The 21,556-nt window shown below is 41.5% G+C and overlaps 1 protein-coding gene across 2 annotated transcripts in view; it reads left to right on the forward strand.

Moving 5' to 3' along the window:
• Positions 1–21,556, forward strand: part of LMNTD1 (lamin tail domain containing 1) — a 213,958-nt gene that overhangs the window by 24,035 nt on the left and 168,367 nt on the right. The window lies entirely within an intron of this gene.

Genomic DNA, 21,556 nt, shown 5'->3' on the forward strand with positions numbered 1-21,556 from the left:
CTCAGGCAAGCAAGAAAAGCCTTACTGCTTAGCTGGGTGGGGAAAAGCTGAATATATGAGGCCTCATGAGTAGACAAGTAGTGGCTTCTGCAAGAAATCAAGCTCTTGGAAAGCCACATAGGCCTGAGTCCTTGCCTTTGTATGCTGTTTTTTAAACACTGCTGACATCTCCAGAACTACTATTCCTCTATGGCTGTACTGTACCCTCGTACCTATGTGTCTGGCTGCTAGTCTGTGCCAGGCAGATAAGCTGTGAATGCTTGTGTCCTCTACTTAATATGTTCCCTGTCTGAAAGTGAGATACTCCCTGCCTTAGGTGGTTGTTGGCTAAACATCATAAGGTGCTTGAATTCTCTGCTAATGTCTGCCAGTGAAGGCAATGAGTAGCACTTGCTAATTTTAATACCTTGAGGAAATACCAGTGGTACTAAAGATTCATAGAAGGAAGAAGCCAACAGAAGACTGCTGGAGTCTTCCTTTGGACAGTGCTGTGGTTTGTATGTAACTTTGAATAGCCCTGCATACTTCATGGGGAAATCAGTGCTTGTATGAATGCAGTATGTGTTCCTTCTCTCATATCCTCTATGGCAAACATCAGTGCTCCTCAGTAACTGATTTGACTCCAGCTATAATCAGGAATAAACATAGCAACCAGGCTGTGACTTTAGTCTGTGTGCAAAGAAATGTAGATATCTAAAAGTAGTTGATTCTTAACTAATGATCCATGTTGTGAGTCAACAGATCAAATGTGACTGGTTCCTAGCAATTCTCCATGTCTGTCTGCTTCCAGAGGGAAGTGGGATGTAGAAGTGTGGTTTGGTGTGTTTTGGTTTGTCCCCCTCCTTCTCTTGTGTGATAGTCAGCTCTTACCCACGTCCATGTGTACATGAACACTGACTATGGCACAGGAAGAAAGCTTCCTGCATCACTAGTATAGGCCTGTTACCGTATGATGTTCTGTCTGTGCTCATTTCTTCTTCCTCTCTCTCCTGGTTATAGTTTCTATAGTACAACACAAGCAGAAGCAAAGCTTGTTTCCCTGGAGCCTCTATGTGGAGAGAGGTTTAGCTATCAATGGACAAGGTTTATTACTTAGGCCCAGTTCAGGTGCTTTGGCCTTTCCAAGAGGATGTATTCAAGGCTGTGCACTGCCTGAGGGAGAAACAAAACTTTCTCAGTGAAAGAAACAAAATCACTTGAGGGGTGTATTCATGGACAAGCTACAACTTTGCTGCCCCTTCTGTGATGTTTAGGGCATCATGTGGATGGCATGGGCTCACAGGTGTGAGGGAAGTATGTGGAAAACTTGCTGTCACCTCCACCAGCAGCTGGGGCAGAGGGACGGCCTGGCTGTCCTCCTGTACTGCCCACATAGCCTCCTGCTCACCCCTGTTGCAGTCCTGGTGCAGGAGGTTGCTATTTCTGCAGCTTCTATAGTACTTGTTAGCAGCAAGCCCAGTGGACCCTAAGCAAAGCAAATAGCAGGGCATGGCTTTTCTAACCATCCACAGTGTTCTGCTGCCCAAGGCAAAGTCCAGCTTGCCCTCTGCCTAGGGGCAGCCCTGGGGAGGAGCAAAAACCCTGTGTGGCTGCCAGTGGGAAATTTTGGCACCTGCACCAGGTTGACACAAAGTCCTGGCCAGTATGCAGCTGGCTGAGGGATATGTTTTTTAGGGGGTTACTAAGGCAGGGTGCAATTTGCTTATTTTGTCTTTTTATTAGTTGGTTTTCTTGGCTGTTCCTATGCATACGTAAACACTTCCTCCCTGTGTTCCTGTGCTTCTGTTGTTTCCCAGTGAACTGAAGTTGCTGTTACTAAATTTCTTTTTCCCGTCTTCATTTTCAAGCATGAAGTGAGGTGATTAATGTGTGGGAAGAGGAGTTGAATGGCAGAGAAGTGCTGAAGGCACGAAGTGTTTCCTGTGGTAAGAAGGGAAAGGTATCTACTGATCTTGCTGAAGTCCTATACTGCTGGTTGGGACTGTCCTTGTACTGAGGAAGATTGGACCCAGACCAAAGCATGTCAGGCTTCTTATGTAATGGAGATGGTCAGATGAGAATCTAGATTTTTTTCCCCCTTGTTGGCCCTTTGTTCTGTAATGGCAGTAGCTGAGGCTCTAGATCTGGGTGCTGGGAGTAAGTGTTTTGCACCTAGATCAGAACCTCTTTGGCTGCAGCACTGAGATCACTCTGAGGAATCTGCTTGCTCCACCACCTCTTTTTCTCCACACTGATGCATTAAGCAGACTGCTCAGACTAGAATGTGTGTGACGTAACTACCCAACACGTGTTAAAGAGCCCTGAATCTCATCAGCTAGGAAGTCTGAGCATGCCCACTTTCTAATGCTGACTGCTGTTTCTTCATTGTTCCTTCCTCGCAGAGATGGGATTAGCTTCTGACACTGCACAGAGCATTCAGGCTCTCTGAGTCTCTGCTAGTACTTCTTACTCCAGAAGAGTGATTCCACCTGAAGCATAAACTATTACCTACAGTTTAGCCCAACTAAAGCTTTGAGGCAGTTAGAGCAATAATTCACTTGAGCCATCTACTCAATATAACTCAGGTTGTATGTTTGTGTGTAATAGTAATTGCTTTTCAGTGGAGTAGAATTTCAACTGTTCAGCAACAATAACTGTTGTGTAGAGTTTTTCCATGTCAAGCAAATAGGTTGTTCTTAAAAAAATAACTTTTGGAGCATTAATATTTGGTATTATTGCATAAAAGAAGCTTTTATGTGAATTGAAGGTAATCTAGGAACTTGCAATGTTTTTCATTTTTCAATTCAGTCCCAATCTCTTTTTTTGTGGTATCTTTCCCCCTACCCCCTTCCCCCCCTCCCCACTGTGTTATCGCAATGTATTGTGGAAAGACCACCTGGACTTGCCCTGTAACTTGCAGCTCATCTCCAAGATGGTGTGATATGAAATACCTTTCTATTTTCAAAACGTTAAGTTATTAAAGCTAATATGGCCTGGCATGTGTGGTGACAAGCCATTCCTTACTCTGAAAAGTAAGGGATACTGTGTAGGACAGGGCTGTTAGGAAGCTGGCCACAATGTCAGAAGCATTTTTAAGGCATGTCTTTGTCTGTTGTATTTAAAACCTACTGTTGACTCCTATAGGTGATTAGCTGAAATAAGTGGTTTGAACAGATTTGTTTCTTTTACACAATTATTTAGTCCTTGGGAGGTAGTAGTTTGCAGTTGAGATTTTTCTGCAGTTAACTTTTTTTTTTTTAAAAAAAGCACAGGCTTTAATATACTTGCTGCTGGATTTCTTTTTCCTTCTGCTTTCTGCCCTTTTGGCCACAGCAGTATATAATTGAGTCTGACAAGGAGCATAGGCCTGTTATAGGTTACTCCCTTAAACTATGCTTAGCAATCAGTTAACTGGCTTCTTTCAGCAGATGCATAGCTATGGAACCTAAGTGAGTTTCTGTCTTTTTTTTTTTTTTGTGTGTGTGTGGTAATGAATGCTATATGGTTGTTATATTAGTGGTTTGTGTTTTTTTTTTTTTCTTTTTTACAGCCTGCCCCTTAATACAGTCTCCATTTATCTCTCATCTCAGAAAATAGTAGTGTTTGCAGCAGATGAGAGCAGGGCTTGTGTGGTCAGCTCTCTTCCTCCAGCTAGAAGAAGACCTTCAGAAACTGAGTGATATGGACCCAGGTTTTCTGTCTAAAGTTCAGAAGTCTTGAGAAGCCAATGAAGCAGGGATGAAATGAATTCAAACGTAGTCTGCAGCAGCCTACCATCAAAATTTTGGCCTGTAATATATAACATGTGTTCATTCATTTTTCTACTTTACAAGAGTTAATGTACAGTATTTTCAGGGTTCATAAGGGGACTTTCCTCCCTCTAGGCTATTAGCTACAGCAACGGCTTATTAAGAGTCAGGTTTTCTTCCAGCTAGGGGAAAAGTGGCCCTAAAGGAGAGGGGGAGGAAGATGTTTAAACAAAATGTTCAGTTTTCTCAACTTAACAATACAATGCCAGAGGAAATGAATCAGATGAGTGATTTCTGTGAGAGTATGTTTTGCTTTAAGAAAACAAAGAGGTTTAAATCTTGGCCTCCCAAGAGTCAACAGGGCCTGTATTTAACTTAGAAAGGCAATGTGGGTTCTTGGTTCAGTTGCTAGGGGTGGAGGAAGGTTATTTTCAGAAGAATAAATGTTAGTTAGGTTCCTATCTAGCATAATAAGCTCAGAGATACTTTCCAGGATTACATTTTGGGGAAGAAAAAAAAATAACCTCCTTCTTTCTTACCTCACCCCTGGGGAAAAAAAAATTCAGCTATAATGCCCTGTCCTACAGAAATGGAGATGATCTGCACCTGATGCAGTGTGGTGACAGCTTGTTGCTGGCACTTGGCACAGCTTCCCAGTTCCTTCCTGCTGTGGGGTCAGACCAGCTCTGAGAAGCCTGCTCTAAATTGTGCCACACTGAGGAGCCCTGAAGAGCAATCTGGCAGGCAGGGACTTGAGAAGACTGTAAATAAACACCTATTTTTTTTTTTGGACTTGCCGTTTGTGATAAGCTATAGGGAGGTTTCCTTCTTCTCCATTTCCTTCATTAGCGAGACCCTCAGTTCTTCATTTGAAGAAGGTGTAACAGGAGGATGTGATCCTGCCCCTCACCCAGTGTGGCTTAGAGCAGTCAGTATATATGTAGTCTGTAGATTATTAATATTCCTTTGCGGGCAGATCGTCCATGTGGTTTTGTTTGTATGCATTGCCAAGCAAACCTGGCTTCTTTAAGGACTGTTTCCTGGAATATACTGTCGGTGGGCTTTGCATGACTGATTGATGATTGCTATTCTCAGTCTAAGGCTGTTGGTGGAGATGGATGTTTAATCCTGGTCTTTCACAACATGACTGACAGCTGTTTCACACCTCTGGTGGTTTTTTACAGCACCTCAAGTGTGTGCTGATGCTGAAATGGAAATATTGCTGTTCGCCCTCTCCATTAACGCATATAAATAATTGACTCATGATATTTTGAGAAATCAGCTCTTTTTGCCTCCACTCTTATACCTTGCTGTTTCCTTAGTCCCAAGTACTTTCAAGTAGGCTTCCTGTGTGTCTCTCAAGTTGTCCAGTTCATTTATTCATAAGTAGTGATATCAGCCAGTGGGTGAAATTCTGGTCTGAACTTCCAAAGCCTGTGTCCTTCCTGCCTCTCTCATGCAGTGTTTCCTGACTTTAGGCCTTCAAAAGCAGCATTTAATTGCTCTGAAGCAAGTCTTGCTACAGCACTGACTAACTGTGGCCAGGCAGGTGGGCTGTCTGCAGCGTGGGAGTAAATCAAGGGGAAAGGTGTTTCTCTCTGGATGTTTCATATGATCTTGTTGTTCAGGTCAGAATACAAATTCCTGTACTTTTGTCTCAACTTGATGTCACAGAGCAGCCTGACAGGCTAATCCATGCAGGGAAGGTGGGCTGAGACTGAGGGTGACTTTGGCACGGGCTGTACAAGAGCCTCGTAATGCAGGACTTTGCTCTGGAGAATCTGGTGACAATAGTAGGCTAGTCCCAAGTTTAGTGATACTGATAGTCCCAAACACGGGCAGCTGATGAGTCAGGTGTGGGGTCTGTCCAAGGAGAGTCTAGTCAGGAACAGCAGGCTGGAGCTGGGGCTACTTAGAATGGAGGTACAAAGATTATCTGGCCAACAGGGTCAGAAGTGAGGCTGGAAATAAGGCTACCATGTAGGTCTGGGATTTTTTGGGGAAGCCCAGTCAGTAGATTGGAATGGGGCTGGGCACAGTTGTGCTGGCACCGCAGCTTCAGCAAGGACTGAAGCTCCAGGGCTGAGTTACCATGGGGCCCCACAGGCAGTGGGTGAGTGTGTGGGGTCCAGGTGAGGCTAGCAAGGGCCATGAAGGCCACAGGTGCCCTGAAGACCCTGACAGAGTAACATTAATACCTGGCAGACTTGTGGGGGTGCCTTTCCAAAAAAAAAAAAAAAAAAAGAATAATAATAACCTCACAAAATCTGTTGTGAAAAGAATACTTTGTAGTTCCCTGTTTTTTAAGAGAATAAAATTAGTTTTTCCAAATCAACAGCCTGTTTTTTGAAAACTGACACAGAAGTATTAAACAAAATGTTGAAAATTACCATTCACATTTCATTGTTGTATAGGGGAAAAAGGCAAAACAGAAGGCTAATAAGTTTTTGGCTCATCTTTTTATAGGAGGACAAAATGTTCCTCATGAACACTTATGAGAAGTCTTGTGGCCCAGTGAATCTTGCTAACAAGTTTTGAATGTCTTGCTATTCTGAAATATACAAGTTTGGGTAAGTCTGAAAAGGTCCAAGAATGGTGTTGTTTTATTATTATGAAGCCATGTGTCCCTTGTTCTTGTCATGCTCCAGTGGGTTTCTCTTGAATCCATTATGCTAGCAGTCAATTAGCAAAACATCAATTCTGTTATCAGATAAATAATGTCTCTGAAAGCTAATAGATGTCTATTCGAAAGGTTATTTCTCTTCAATAGAACATCAGTAAGGAAACATGTGCGAGTATCTGACAAATGTGTTTTTTTTTGAAATGTTGCCAAGAAGAATCTGTCTGTTCTAACATAGCAAAAATGAAAGGTGACAGTCCTACTTAGATTGCTTTTAAGGGAGCAACCTGATTAGGGTGCTCTGTTTACGAAGAGGTGTACTGCTGCCTAGAATTGGACAACAACTTAGTCTTGAGGCCAGGCTTACCAGACGTTTTTGGGGTAGGGAGGAGGGGAAGAGGTTGCAATGATCAAAGCCCTTTCTGTAACCTATTCCACAACAGAACATTAGAGATGTCTGGTCAAGATATTTATGAAAGGGCTGTTATTAAAAATACTTGTTAAAAAGAGAGTATGAATCAAAACTAAGGTTGCTTCTGATCACAACTGAAACAATAAAATTGACAACAAGAAATGCTGAAACACTACTGAAGAGGTTGCTCAGCCATATTTCTAGTTTAATCACTGTTAGGAAATAGTGCAACTCTCCTTTCTTTTCTTCCTGAAACTTCTAGCCTCACACTGCAGATAAAAGAAGTCTGCATGAGGTAAGCTATTTTACAAGTCGCAGTGCATCAGTCTCAGTGGATCCATGAGCTTTATCTGAGAGGCCATAAAAGATGATCATCAACACACTTAAATGCCCTAAACAGATTTACACTTCCCAAAGAATACAAGAATCTGCAAGTGAAAAAAAAAAAACAAAAAACAAAAAACAAAAAACTCAAATGATTTCTCTATAAGCAAGCCCAGAGTTATTTTAGGAACTCATCATGTCTCAAGTTTATCTTCTCAGTTGTAACTTACATATGGGAAACAGCAGTAGAACTTAGTCTTGTTTTGTCACGCACCCTGAGCTGATTCTGTGGTGACTAATAATTGTAGCCTTTCCCTCAGGCACTAGTTTTGCTTTTTTCCCTGCTTCTGTATGAGCACTGAGTTTAATACTTCTCCTGTTCTGTAAAAACTTGTTTGGAATTAGTAAGTTCAAAAGCTACTGGAGGTGAGTGGGGGCTATATGTGTGCATATCTATCCATACATGTGTGCATCTGTTAATAAGTAGCTTAAGTTTTATTTCCTTAGGAAACGAAGCTAACAACTCAAGAAAATAAAACCAAAAGTTTCCTGGAACAGTAGAAGGAGATAGTGAATGATAAATTAAGCAGTCTATGATGCTTGCCTCCCAGATTGCCATATATTAGCAAATGACATGCCATAAATGCATAATGGTATATGACCTTTTCATAGACAAATAAATCCTTGTGATTTGAAGGATTGTTTATTAGAGGATGGATGGGAGGGAATAGATCAGAATCTTTTGTTAATAGCACTGAACCTGTTATTTACCATGTCAGCTCATGATTTGTGTGCCTGCTCAAAGCTTTCATCTAGTTAGTTGTTTCTTTTTGACAATGGATTATCCTAATGTCTCAGTGCAATGCATGTGCAAGACTGAGAACTGCAATGACCATATTTACCTGGTCTCATTACAGGCTCTGATATAATGTCCAAATTTACCATCATGCGGACTAATGTTGTTTGGAAACTTGCTATAATTGTGTATTTTTTGTCAGTAGAATTGTGATCACTTAAACTTTTTTGCTTATTCATGTGTGAATGCATATGGAGGTGAAATACATACTTAGTGTGCTTATAAGTAGCTTGATAGAAGATTTTCTCTCAATAATTAGCTTTTCCAAGAGAAAGATCAATGCTTCTGCCATTTGTAGTAATGTGTTACTGATGAGTTGATAGCTTCTATAATGCTTATTTCCACTAAAGAGGCAAACTTCTACTGCTTCTAGGCTCTTGAGTTACAGAAGATGTACTCTCATCACTTCTGATGTGAATGACCTGAACGGTAAAGAATCAACCCACCTGTCATTAATGGCTATTTGAAATGCTTTTTTTTTAAATAGTTTATCTAAAGCTCTTGTTTAGTTTCCAACATGCAACCAGAATAGATAGCAAAACCTCAAAAGCTGTCCTCAGGCCAGCTCTACAGGCTCTGTATGTTTGAGACATGCCTACATCTGTTAATTATTGCTGTGGTCCATCGACTTGCTACTTAAAGGTGTGCCCTAAGTACAGAACATGGCCAAGGACAGTGTTTTACTTCTAGCCACTGCGGCTATGTAAAATTCAATGGACTGTCTAGTACCAAACATAGTTTTCTCTATAAGCTTTAGTCCAGTTTCACTTCCCATTATTTGTTACTGTTTGAATGGTCCTTGTGACACCTTTGAAACTGTCAAACATGAAGTTAATCTGATCAGTTGTCATGTACATTCCAGTGAGATGAACTGCATGCTATAGACTTAATTCTCACTTAACTATGCTGGGGGAGTCTGGGGTAAGAAGCTCTGGCAGGGGTAAAATAAATTCTGTGCTGGGGGAGATAATTTGCAAGGCTTATGCTCCCGAAGTGGTTGGCTTTCTCAAGTAAAACCGACTTTGCTGTTTCATTCAGGGGAAGCAGGTTTGGCTCTCTTTGCAGGGACTCTGATCTTGTGCGTCAATAGGGAAATTTGAGGAGGCAAATGACCACAGTACATCAACAACTCTTCTTTTACATCATATTTCTGATCAGTGGGTGTGCTCCTCCTGATGAGCTGCAAATGTGTACTTCATATTATATTGGCTATTAACTCCCAAAGTCAACAGTTCCCCTGGTAAGATCAGAACACTTCAAACATTACTCTGTAAATTTTTTAAAAAAAAAAGTAACATTTTTTTCAGTGTAAAGGAACCCTTATTTAAATATTTACTGATACTTTTATGATGTGATCACTTTCCTAAAACCTAAAATTGATCAACTGTGGTGAATACGTGTCACTCTTCCCCCTTTCCCCAAATTCTTCAAAGAGGAGAGTGTGTTTCTAGTAACCAAAGGAGGTCTGAGCTTTAAATGCTCTGTTGTAAGAATGAATTGGAGCCTGAAGACTTAAAACAAGCATGAGGTCTGCTGGTGCACAGTTGTCTCCTCGTGGCAGTGAAGGATATTCTACTTTGACTGTTCTCTCTCATGCCTTGGGGATAACAAGGAAAGACTTCTCAGTGCTTTCTGCAGCTCTGTCTGCTCATCTGCTTGGGAGGAAAAAATTAAAATATCCTTTTGTGTGTCACTATCTTTGCGCTGAGAGTGACATCATTGATGCAGCCAAGTTGCAATAGCAACTCTGCCAGGGCTGTTGACCATAAGTTTTCTAACATCCAAATTCCGGTTTCTTTGGACTTGTACTTTTATGGTTATGAAGTTCAGCAGATACAGTTTAACTCTCAAGCCTAGTTAATGACATGGGTGTCTTTGTGGTGGTAACAAGAGCTCACTACGGAAATGAGTGCCCTTACAGTAGAGGGCAAGGGGCCTGATCCAAAGCCAATTTAAACTGATAGAAATTTTCCCAGTGACTTCACTGTAGCGTGAATTAAGCTCCCAAGTAAATAGCAGCTCCCCCATAGCAGCAATCAGCTATTTTAATGCTGCAGTAGGGATTAGTTGCAAGCAAATGGTGTTTCACCAAGTTTCAGGCTAGCAGCAAATTCGTATATTCCTACAGGAACAGGGATTGTGCTTACTGAATGCGTGTCATGAGCAACTGTGGAGATGGCAAGCCACCAATCGATATCTGCTGCCTTAGTGGGGAGAAAACAATGAGCACCAGTTAAAATGGATGCGTCCATGTGTCTTGGAAATGCAAAAGCATTCAGTGAGCAGTAGCTGGGGTGTTTTGAGCTTCCCAGAGCACTGCAGTGTGCTGTTTGGTTTGATTGTGGGGTGTAATGCAACCAGTACGCTTTGACCCTTCATGCAGATACACACAGGTCAAACATAAACTTGTCAGGACCTCGGGTGCATTGATAAGTGTGTGACTGGGAGGAGAGGGGGCAAGGAAGGAGGATGGCCTCAACAGCTGTTAGAGCCAAGTTAGCACATCCCAAATGGGGGGTCTTGACCTCTGCTGTGTCCTGTAATGATTCAGATCCCAGGGTGTGTGGGTGCAGGTACAGCACCAGCTGTAGTGGGTTTGGAGTGTTCCTGTCCCTATGTGACAAGTTACTGACCTTTTTTTTTTTTTTTTTTTTTTTTCCTAGATTGCAATACATTGTGATACTATAGGGATTTAAAGAGTTTTGGGCTTATTTTTGGCCCAGACTTTGTGGGTTATTTGTCACCATTTTGGAAGTGATAAATAGCATATGGGTAAGTAGCTGGAACAGTGTGTGTTTTTGGGGTAGGAAAAGGGGAAAACACCATTCTTATTGTTGGTAGGATCCCAGCACCTATGGGGTTGGGGAGTGAGGGTCAATGTCTGCTTTCAATATTTATGGCTAGGTCTCCTCTCCCCATCCCACCCAGAGGCTGGGCTGCTGCCCAGGCAGGGCGGGGGTGAGAGCTGCTGAGCCCCAGGTGGACTGCTGTGTCTAAAAGCCTGAGAAATGATGGGCAACAATCCTTGCTTGCTTGACCCAGCAGGTGGGAACAGGCTCTTGTTTTTTGGAAACAGACTTAATGAGAAACTAATAGCTCATGGAAAGATTACTTAGCTAGATAAAGTGGGAAATTATAAACCATATCAAGTAGTGTAAGAAGATAAGAATGCTTCCCAGGATACTTGTATGTTTGAGTGAAAGGAAATCACTGAATGATTAAATCTCTCTCAGGAGAAAAGGGGGAGCTTTCTAAGAACTTGGTAATGTAGTAATTACATGTGTAAAGTAGTGCAGGCATGCTGTGTGTTAATGTCTTTAAAAGGTTATTATGCAATGCAGATTTTTTTGAAGGATGTTACCAATAGACTAACTACTGACCCATTAAACTTTCTAATAGATATTCATATTTCTATAAATTGGTTAATTCAGTGGTTAAGAATAGTTAATACCCTAAAAGGTATGTTTCTAAAACCAGTACTATAGAGTGAAAGGAAAAGATGATTCTACTCCTCTCTGCAATTACTTTATACGGAAGCTACTTCATTTCCTTACAATTACCTTTTTTAATGTGAAGGTAACCAGGCTATAGATTTATGTCTATAGAATTTTTGGGGTGGTGTATACTGGGTTGTATATTTACAGTAAAGACTGCAGAGTAGCAAATCCTATTTTATATTGGTGGCATGAAGGTGCGGCCCTTGACTAACCCTTCAGTAAAGTGGAAAGGAGAGCTATCAAAGCAAAGTGACGCTTTGCCTTGCTGCGGTAACATTTTCTGGCACACTTGTATTTTGAAAGCTACAGGCTGGCAAACAGACTCGTCTGTGATTAAATAGTAAATACCATATGGCCACTGAGGCCTGCTTTGAGAATCTCCTTCCACTCATGCATTTTAACTCACCTCTATGGAAATCTCCCAAAATAGGTCTGAGTGAAAGGAGTGACAGGAGAAGGTGAATCCAAACACCACCACACTTGCACTGTTTGCTGGTGTGGTAGTTTATGCAACTTAAAGCAGCCCTGAGGCTGTTTTTCCTTGTGACAAAGATTTTCAGATCAGTTTTCAGCCCACACAAGAAATACTGTTGGTCAGGAATTCCCCTTAGAGTCCTTATTGACCTCTCCATTTCATGCTCCCAATTGCTGCAGTAAACTGGCATATATGTGATTTTAGTGCTGGTGAAAGGTGGTCGGCTGACAGCTTTGGAGACCTGTTAAATGTACAGGCAGGTGCAAGTACCAGAGGCCTCCTTGCAGGTCCAGCTCAGTTCTCACCTGTGGGGTGGCCTCCTGTGGGGCCAGGCTGCTGCAGATTCTCACTGAATCCTTGGCCTTGCTGGGGCCAGTAGCAAGCCCACTAATCAGTACTGCTTGTAAAGGCTCACCCTGATATGTATCGACTAGTCTGACTACCAGCTCCAGTGCAGCTACTGGTGAGAAGGATCTGCTGTTGCTGCTGAGCTGTGTCCATGCTTCATAGTGGAAGTTCTCAGTGCCAACCCCCTGAAAGTTGGTCCACAGCAAAAGAACCAAGTAATTGAAGCAAAAATGCAAGAGGATGCTGAGTTCTGTGCAGTTCTCTGAAGAGACTCTAACAGAGAAGAGAAGCTCTACTACGTATCCACAGCTGATGCAGCTTTGAGGCTGTCTTCAGGCTCTCTCTCAAGACTTGAAAGATGCTCTAGGGACAGCAATGCCAGAGAAGAGTTGGTGGGAGAGATGCATGTGAAGTGTTTCAGCTAGGTGTTTGAAGTAAGGAAAGCATTTGAGCTAGGGGAGGGGGGGGATGTGAGAGTATTAAAATATGAAACAGACTGAGGTTGAAGAAATCAATCCTTAAAATTGCTTTAAACAGCACCGTGGCTCGCTTTCTTTCCTTCTTCTAGGAGTATGAAATACTCATTAGTTCAGCAGCACTAATTTTCTGGGATTTTTCCCCAAGTGGTTTGCGATCTGGATTGGATTTGTTCTCCATCCTAGTAGTATTCCTGGCAGCAACAAATAATGCGCAGCACTGTTTTCAAAGGTGATGCAGTTCCTGAAGCCCATAGATTTCTGTATCCTGTGCTAGTGCCTGTAAACACCAGACCTGCTTTAAGCATAAAACTATTTTGGATTTTTTTCACTGGATGTGGTTGTTGGCTTTGAGACCTGCACTCTGCTCTGATAGTGTGGGGGTCAGCCAGGCTTGCTGCTGTCTGAAGGGGAAGGTATGCAGATTTTAGATGTCCATCAGAGATGGTGAGAGAGCAGAAATTTGGAATAAAAGTACTTAAATGGAACTTTGAATGGAGTAAGTCTAAAGGGTGTGAGGGATGGTGAGGGGAGAGAAGAAAGTAAGTTTGACTTTGACTGTCATAATACTTTTATGTGGGTCTTAAGTGCAAGATGAAAAGGCTTTAATGCTCAACCAGTTCTCTTTTTTGTAGTCAATTTACTCTATATTGAACAATATTCTTTCTTTGCACCCACATCACTTAACAGAGGTCAAGTAAAGAAAGAAGTATAGAAATAATTGAAAAGCACTCCACCAAGGAATAATAAGTGAGATTTTTTTTTTTTTGCGCTGAAGCCAAGACAGAACTAAGTAATTATTTGTTAGAGCTTGGAATCAACGCATGAGCATTAAAGAAAGAAACTGCATGTTTTCTTTTGAGTCTTCCACCTGCTATGCTTCCACTATCTCTAGGCAATAATGAAGAAAGTAGCAAAGTCATGTTCTCATTCTGCCATCCAGGCACGTGGCTGAAGACTGAATTTTGACAGCAGCTCACCACCTTTCCCCTTTGTGCCTCTTAGTCACAAGAATCTAAAAATGTAGCTGTTGCTTGTCTTTACCTGCTGATTATTATTCAGCTTGCCTCTGTCATTCATTATGAGGCACCTGCCAGTGTCAGCTTGGGGTGACTAAGGTAAGATGAGGTGTAATTCTTGTTCTCTGCCAGAACAGGTAAGCACACATGCAGCGGGTATTTTTGTTGGGAAAAATACCTGTTTGCTGAAACATATTCTTTGTTTAATGGTGTCTTTGTAAGGATTTCCCTCATGGAGAGAGAGGGAGAATACATAGACTATACATTTCTTTTCAGATGCTAGAGGAGTGCTTAATGATTTAGATGAAATTACATGCAGAACCTTCTTCTGGTGTTGCTGAGTAGCAGCTGCTTAGCAAAGGCTAAAGCAAGAGAGAATGCCATTCTTTCCTTTGTATTACCTTCCTTCTTCTTGGCAAGCTGTTGCTTCAGGGCTTCCTAGGGTAGAGGTTGTTGTATCTGGGTCACTGTTCACTAGCCATTGATGCACTGATCCTTTCTCAACTTGTTCAAACTTTCTTAAATATGAGAATATGTTTTGTAACCCATTTTAATGATTCTATAGAAATAATGCTGATTTGGACTAAAGCCCTATACTACTTGGAGCTAGAGGATAGTCCCAAGTGACTTTAACAAAGTTACCTGCATGCTCAGCATTTGGAATATGCTTAATTTGCTGAGTCAGAGGCACTGTATTGTTTTTATCTACCAAACCTGAAGTGAGTGAGGGATATGTTTGTAGCAACATGCTACCTCAAGTGCTACCCATAGGGATGTCTTTAAGAAAAGCATTTAATGCTGTGTACTTACATTTGTGTGTTCCCAGATGTATAAGCTGAATCTTGCTTAGACTTCACGTTCTTTAATGTTCTAAGTACTTACCTCCAGCACCTGTATCATTGACTCCTAGCTCTGTCCAGGACTTCTCAATGCATTTCTTTAGAAGTATTGCATGGGGGAGAATCTGGCCTTGTCTTTCTCTTCACTTTGTCCAATTCAATTTTCAGTGATGTGTAAGGGGGGAAAAAATATTCCTACCTCTCATCAACTACCTATGACTTCCTCTGAGAGTCTGTTTTGCATTCTAATGGGTTTCTTACTGCAGCTCAGCAACTGCCTTTTCCTGCTACCCTACATTCTGTAATCTCATTCTGATCCTATACCTGCCCAGGTGTAAAGCTACAAGGACTTGAATAGTGTTTCTCTTGGCTAACAGGAGGAAAGAATATAGCCCATGCTATCTTTAAATGGGATGGCTTCTTTTGTGGAAGTACACTACCATGATCTGTATCTCTTGGTTGTGACGGGTAGGGTTTTTATAATCAGTCGGAGTAATGTTCTGCTCACATCAGACCTTGATCTTTGCAAGTGGCCACTACCAGCTGCTTCAGTGGGACATGGCAGAGACCCTACAGGAGGCCCTGAAGTAAATTGCCTCAGAGAAGGCTGTTCCCTGCTCTGATATCTCAAGGCAGACTCTGTGCTGAGATGCAAGGACCTACCCCTTCTATACTTAACAGTATATGAATTTCACTTTAATGATATCTTCTGATATCTTCATGGTTGTTCATATGGTTTACTAGTCACCTGTTGGTGGTAGGCTATACAGATTAACTGTGCATCAGGTTTTAAATACACTGCAATTTTCTATTTCAGTCAGTGGCCTCTCATTCAGCATTCGATGCTCTTCCCTGACCTCCCCAAAGGCAACTAAAGCAGGTGGATCATTTTAATTGTTCTTAAATTTGAGCTTTTCAGTCTGATACCATGTTGATATCTTGTTTTGTGAAGTCAAAGGCTAAGATGCAACATTGGTATTACTTTCCAAACATCTTGTGTCCCTGTTGTAAAGATCTAAGTACTAAGCTGGTCTGTAAGTAGTGCGAGTGCCCTAGTAAATAGTTGGACTGTTCAGACCAGAGAAAGAAAACTCATTAATGGTTTAAAAGGATTATAAATGTGAGATGAATTCCTTTTTCAGAAAGAGGAAAAAAGCTTTCTGTATATTATACAGACTAAGGCTTTCCCAGACTTGAGATGAACATCTGGATCTTCTTTTAAAGAAATGAGCAAATCTGGGGCTTTGTGTTCATTGGAGAGACTTATGTTCCTATTCCTAAGAAGCTTCTTAGTTATCACCATTCCAAAACATTCAAATCTTTGCAAGCTGCAAGTAACCACCTCTGACTGGACACCTTGTTGTAAGGCGTCAGTAGGCTTTTCTAGATCCTGGTCATACTAGCTTTCTCCTGTTCCTCTTTTGTCACACTCAACTTTTACTGCTTTTCAGTCTGAGCCCAGTTCATCCTTTTCCTGTAGTGTGTACCACCCTCTGCAATAAAGCAGTAGGTGCTGCGGCCTGTCACAGTAAAATATTGTTATTGCAAGATATGCCTCTGAACTCTTCTCCAGGCTCTCCCTACATTTCACAATGGTACCCTGAGCCCCAGGCAAAGTGGCTCTGTATGTACACAGCGTATTTTGTAAGTAGTTAATAAGTTACTGGAGCCCATTTATGTCCAAGAGGTATACTAATAACTTGATATTTGAGGCTGGGGTGGGGAGGAGTGGGGAAGCCCTTGAATGGCAAACAGTGCATAGACTAAGGAAGAACAGACTGCCAGCTGCTCACACTGAAAAGTTCTTGCCTTGATTTTATACTAGTAGGAATGGGGCTGAGGGAAGGTGTTGATGTGTCATTTTCCTTTGGAGAAAAAATCCCCCCTGCCAGTGTGTGTACACTTAATTTAATGCTTAGGACCTCTGAATTTTTGCTCTGCCTTGCTTTGTGGACTTCTCTGGGGCAGAGGCATTTGAGCTAGGGCTGAGCAATGCAGCTTGGACACCAGGAACTTGTGAGCTGTGTCCCCCCAGGTGCTCTGGCTGTGCTGGCTAAGTCCATAGTGTGTTCCCCCTATATAACCATGGAAGCCATAACCACTTCCAGGTGAGGTGTTCTGCCTGTTAGCACTGTGGGTAGCAAGGTAGAACCAGATATCTTAGAGTGGCTTAGGGCCTTCTGCCCACTACTGCATTACACACTGTATGTGTGCCTGTATGGGACTGACCATCATGGGGAATGTTTTCTTTATGCTGGCAGAGGGTAAAAATACTGTGTAAGCAGAACTGTATATTTAGTTGTCGGTCTCGTTCAGTTAGGTAGAAAATAGTTGCTTGTGTGTATATATAATCTCATGTACAAGAAAAGGTGTTTTATTGTTTTTAAACTACTTTTTTGACCAGATCTAAGGGGAGGTTGCTCTGTTTCTGTCCCTGGTCGCACTGTCCTAACATACCCCATATGTGATCTCTTATGCTTAGTTCCCTACCTTTACTGAGTGTTTCTATACCAGTCCTGGACATGAAGTCCAAATACAGTGTTATATGAAACAGATCTGATATAAAGGAACTGTTAGGTGAATAGCAGAACAACACAAATTCCTGCAGCATAACTAACATGCTGTCAGCATGATTGATGTCAATAACATGAAGAAAGATACAGCACTGAGACCTCAGCTGTTAAAAGCTGTGTTCCTAATGAGGAACATGTGAGCGACAGGCTGGTTAGCTGCTGGTGCCTGCTCTCTCTGACGCCTCTCTTTGTGCTCGGCCCCTTGTTCAGAGCTCATGAGTCACTTCTCTTCTTCCCTGAAGAGAAGCTCTTCAGAAAATAGCATACCAGGGTGCTGTGTTTATTGACTTTAAGTGACTTTCAGGACAGAATTGTTCTACATACCAACAGGGATGTTTTTCCCTAACTGCTGACTCCGTAGATTCTCCCTGGGTGTTGAAAGTCAAACTGTTTTTCCTCTGATTTAGGCTTTGTTGAGGATTCAAAGCTGTCAGGCCCAACTTCCCTTTTGGGGATGCTGTGAATGCCCCTTCAGTATTGCTCCCCACTCCACTGAGCCCCTCTCTACTGTGGTGCCAAGTACCACAGTACACCTGATATCAGTTAACCAGCCCTTCAAGTAGCTTACCATGACTTCAGGATGGCTGAGTATTTTTTGGGACATGGGGAAGGTTCCCAGGGTGTGAGATCTTCAGTCTATAAACCCTTAGCAAGGGTCACGTCACTCTGCAAAGTGCTTGATGTTCTCTGCATACCGTCAGCTGTGGAGTTGTGTTGCTTCCATGGCAGCAAGCTGATGTTGTCAACATGTCAACAGGGGTCTCGCTACAGATTGGTACTTCGTATAGCAGTGTGTTTTACTTCCTTTATGCTTGTTTCAAACAGTGCCTGACAGTGCTCAGGAGCTTTTCATGTAATAACCACCAAGAGACTATTGAAAACATCCCTCTGTGTGTGGGGAAAATGGAGAATCTGAGAGTGTGTTTCCCTGGGAAAAAAATCATTTATATGTGCTTTCCAGTAGTCCCTGCAGCAAAATAGCTTCTCGGTCTGATTCACCAGTGTATTAAAGCTGTTCTTAAGCACTCTGGAAGTACAAAATAGCTTTACAGTGGTTCAAGTAATCACTGGAGAGTATCTCCTGGAATTGGAAGATCTTTATTCTGGTAAGTTTACTATTGTAGCTCTTCTTTCTCTCCATTCACTTTTTTAGGCTGTCATCAGGGATGCACCGTGTGAAACTTGTAGCATTAGCATCTACTTCTTGGGTTTTTCAGCACCTTCAGGGTTGTTTGGGGCCTGTCAGTTGCCCTAACTACTAACGGGGACCAAAACAGAGCTCAGCTAGATTCCGTAATCAAAAGCCTTACATAAATAGAGCTCATGTCTTGATTGGTCTTCTATTGAATGTTCCTTGGCTGAACTAAAGAATTGGGACATTTTCTCAAGTGGAATCTGTAGGATTCCATTTTAAATTATAATAAGTAACAACTGAGGATCACCTCAGGTTTGAAAGAATTAGTTGTATCTTTTTAACTCTAACCTTCTCAGTCCTCAAGGTGTGTGTATATATTAAGTTTGATAATGTGTGCTAAGTCTGAGTGCAACTCTGGTGAGTAGGATTAAATTTGACTTGCAGGATTGAGCACAGTCAGTAATATATGAAAAAAACCCAATGCATTGTAGCTTGCTTTTGCTCTGTTTTGAAACTTCTGCTTTTAGCTATATTTTTTTTAATGGATTGTCTTATTACTGTTAGTGACATTCCTCATACACAAAGGATTTGCATCACACAGTGCAGCCAAATGTAACACATAACAGGTCATGGCATGGCTGAGGCAGTTAAAATGTAGGGAGACTAGAGTCTAACATCAATGGCACTGTGCATCTTGTAAATGATTCCCCCACTGGAGGAGGGGAGGAGGCATTTTTTTTTTTTTTTAAAGCAGTAGTATAAGACAGTCCTATTGTTATAAATTAACATTTTTGTCCTAGATGGCAAAAAATACCACAATAAATTCAGGATGCTAACACTTTAGACACTAATAAACAGTCTTCTGAATCAGTCAGTGACAACATTCTTCTGCTCATAAAGTTCAGTAAATGACTTCTTTTAGACAGAAAGAAACTTAAATTTTGACCAGGATGCATGACTGGAAAAGGCTTTAGTAAATTAAAATCTGCGAGAAGTGATATTTTATTTTTCATGGAGAGAAAAAGTCTTTTTTTTAAACGTCTTAACTTTGAGCTTTGCAATACTTGATTGGATGTGACACTGAAGAATAGTCATACTTTTCCGTGTATTTTTGAATCAAAGGATGAAGGTGGTGTGCAAGCACCATAGTTGCCGTGGCCAACCTCTCTGAGAGAGTTAACAATGTTCCTGCTGTTCAAATGGCTAAACCAAGGCATAGCCTGTTGCATGCTCTAGTGATCCCATGGTGCTGCTGGCACATACAGCCTGGAGTGGCTTGGACTGGAAAGGGCAGTGGGTGTGAAGGCTTCAAGTCAGGCTGTTCACTCACTGCTGTAATCTCCAGGCCACTTATGCTCCCTCTAAAGTATACTGCATTTGATTTGAAGTCAGCCCTGTTGATATTTTTTGTGTGCACACTTTAGGGTCCTGACCAAATGCTGCTCTGACTAGATCCTAAATCCCTTACTATTCTTTAATTCATTAAAGGCTTGTGTATTGTTTTAATACAAGTCTAGGTCTTACTGGGACCAACAGTTCATTGGTATTGGACATTTACAGTGTACTTGCTGTTTAGATGAAGACTGCATATTTTTTGTCCTTCTGGAGGCTCTGGTCCTAATTTCAGTTATTTCTTTCCTGTCACAAAATGGGAAGTGAGAGCTGAGAGTATAAAATGTGGTGTCAAGCTGACTTTTGTCCCTGTATCTGGAGACAGTCAAGAGCCTGGATGGCTTGTAGCATATCGAAGAGGACTTTCAAAGCTGATTACTCTTCCTTCTGTGCCTGTGGGTCTTTGGAAATAATTGTGTTATATATTGAGCTATAGTGCTCTGCTTGTCCCCTTGGCACCCCTTTTCCACATCATCTGTTTTCTTGTGGGTAGAAAGGAGAAAAAAATTCTGTTGGGATTATACATTAGTTAAGAATTGGGCCTAGTATTATCCATACCTCCAGAAGAGGTACCTTCTTCTAGAGAGAAGCTGGACATAATTTGACCCTGAATGCTTTTGGAGCTGTTGTACTGGTGTTCCTCAAGCATTTAAAAGATGCTGTGGCTCTAGCACTGTGGTGCTACACCTGTTTTCCATAACCTGTTTTCCATACAATGGTTTTTCTCCTACAAGTTGGAGCAAAACCTAAGTTTTGAGTTTACAATGACACTTCTGATTGTCTGAAACTTCAGATCTGAGAACTTAAATTTGAAGAATCGAACACCTGAAGTTTACTGCCACCTGGCTTTGTCAGCTGATGCTTTGATTTTTGAAGTCAAATGTTTTCATGCGAAGACAAAACCACCACTTGTACTTTTCTTGACAACACTAACACTCAGTCCACTATTTCTTGGGATAGTGTCCAACTAGAGTAAGCAACACAGTGACAAAACTGCTATAGCCAGGCAGCTATGTTGTCATAAAACAAGTTAATGGATAGTGTTCATCTTATTTCTCTCCTGCTGAAATGATTTCAAAACCTAATCAAACTAGGGAATATTGTAAAATGAACTGAGGAGGGTTAGGGAAACTAGAGTCTTAACAAGAAATTTTTTATTCTGGATGAAGTTTGACAGTGGGGCAGCTGAAATTGCTAAAACTTTTTGAATGTGTTCTCTGAATTCTTGAGTCCATCTTGAGTGCCTGCAACTTGTGCCAACAGGATGATATCCTGCACATCACTGATCAAGGAAGGGCTTTGCGGGTCCTGCTTGCTTCCAGGTAGAGCTTCAAGACCTCCCAGTCAATTAGGTTCCTGTCACTTCAGGCTCATTCATTACCCGAGAAATAAGACACTCAACATAATAGTTGGGCATGCTGGCAGAAATGCAAACAAGGTTTGAAATTCAAGCCAGGGGAGAGGTCCAGTACAGTATCTCAGCTTCTGAGCTGTGAGTTAAACTCAGGTTTTTAAGGTCTGGATGTTTTATAAATCTAAAAGTAGCATAGACGTTTGTTCAGGCTTCAAGGTTTCTGGGGTGTAATGCCTAACCAATTAAGAGCAATAGGTAAAGGCTGGCCTGCTTAGTATACTGTTCTTACGTCCAAAATAGACTTTATTCAAATTGTGTAATGATGACTGATTTAAAACAAACAAACAAAAAAACTAAAATACATTAAAGCAGCATGTTACAGAAATATCGTTTTTCTTATATACCTACATAAGTTAGCAATACTGAATTGAGCTATTTTTTTAATGCATAGAGTGGTGCATTGGCTATCATGGTTTTGGTTAGTCCTATTTGTGCCTTTTCCAAATTG

Source organism: Anser brachyrhynchus, assembly GCF_964034855.1.
Source record: "Anser brachyrhynchus genome assembly, chromosome: 1".
NCBI classification, from domain to species: Eukaryota; Metazoa; Chordata; class Aves; order Anseriformes; family Anatidae; genus Anser; species Anser brachyrhynchus.